The sequence below is a fragment of the Apium graveolens genome, chromosome 11, assembly GCF_009905375.1.
Source record: "Apium graveolens cultivar Ventura chromosome 11, ASM990537v1, whole genome shotgun sequence".
In the NCBI taxonomy this organism is placed as follows: Eukaryota; Viridiplantae; Streptophyta; class Magnoliopsida; order Apiales; family Apiaceae; genus Apium; species Apium graveolens.
In genome coordinates, this window is record NC_133657.1 from 84,025,242 (window position 1) to 84,026,515 (window position 1,274).

The 1,274-nt window shown below is 44.4% G+C and overlaps 1 non-coding gene across 1 annotated transcript; it reads right to left on the reverse strand.

Moving 5' to 3' along the window:
• Window positions 1-345: 345 nt before the first annotated feature.
• On the reverse strand, window positions 346-452 carry LOC141699300 (small nucleolar RNA R71). The gene has a single exon (XR_012565773.1). It is a non-coding gene; the product is annotated as a small nucleolar RNA R71 (small nucleolar RNA).
• Window positions 453-1,274: the final 822 nt, after the last annotated feature.

A 1,274-nucleotide genomic window follows, 5' to 3' on the forward strand; every position in this document is an offset into this window, starting at 1 on the left:
AAGCCTAAGATTAATGACATTCAGTCTAGCATCATCAGACCAGCCATCAGGGCTAACACTTTTGAGATCAAGTCAAGCAAGATCCAGATAATACATAACTCAGTTCAGTTTGGGGGTTCTCCTACTGAAGACCCCAACATGCACATCAGGGATTTCATCGAGATCTGTGACACTTTCAAATTCAATGATGTGACTAAAGATGCTATCAAGCTATGACTCTTCCCATTCTCTCTGAGGGACAAAGCTAAGTGCTGGTTACACTCTCTACCAGCAGGGTCTATCACAACTTGGGAAGATCTTGCTCAAAAGTTTCTCACTAAATTCTTCCCTATGGCGAAGACTGCCGCAATCAGGAATGCTCTTACCCAGTTCATGCAGCAAACTGGAGAATCTCTGTGTGAGGCTTGGGATCGATATAAGGAGATGCTAAGGAAGTGCCCACACCATGGCATGCCTGATTGGATGATTATAAACCGCTTCTACAATGGATTGGGTCCTACTTCTAGACCCATGCTTGATGTAGCATCAGGAGGAGCCCTGTGGGCTAAGATTACGATAAATCTTATGAACTTATTGAACTGATGGCTGCTAATGAGTACCATAATCCTTCCTAGAGACCGACTCAGGGAAAAGTAGCAGGAATTCTGGAGTTGGACGCAACAACTGCCATTGTTGCCCAACTTAAGGCTTTGACAATGAAGGTGGACACTTTGGCTAATTATGGAGTTAATCAAATCACTAGTGTCTGTGAGCTTTGTGCTGGTGCCCATGAGACTGATCAGTGTGTAATTTCTAGTAAATCAGCTCAGTTCGTGAGCAATTTCCAGCGATCGTAGTAACCTGTGCCAGCCACCTATCATCCTAACAACCGCAATCATCCTAATTTCAGTTGGAGCAACGCTCAGAATCTGGTTCAACAGCCTTATTAGCAGTATCCAGCTAAGCAGTACAACCCTCTGGTGTAAGAGTCAAGCTGTTTCTATCAAGACCTTGGAAAATCAAATTGGGCAAATTGCCAATGCCTTGCTAAATCGTCAACTTGGTACATTGCCTAGTGACACTGAAGTGCCAGGAAAGAAGGAAGCTAAGGAGCAGGTAAAGGCAATCACCTTGAGGTCTGGGAAGGTTGTGAATCCCGAACAAACTCTAGAGTCGACTGAAGAAGTTGGGGCTGAGAAAGAAGCAAAGCAGCAGGATGAAGAAGTGGAACTAAGGAAGACTATTGTTGAGCACACTCCGCCTGAGGGTAATACAAGGGAGAAACATATATATCC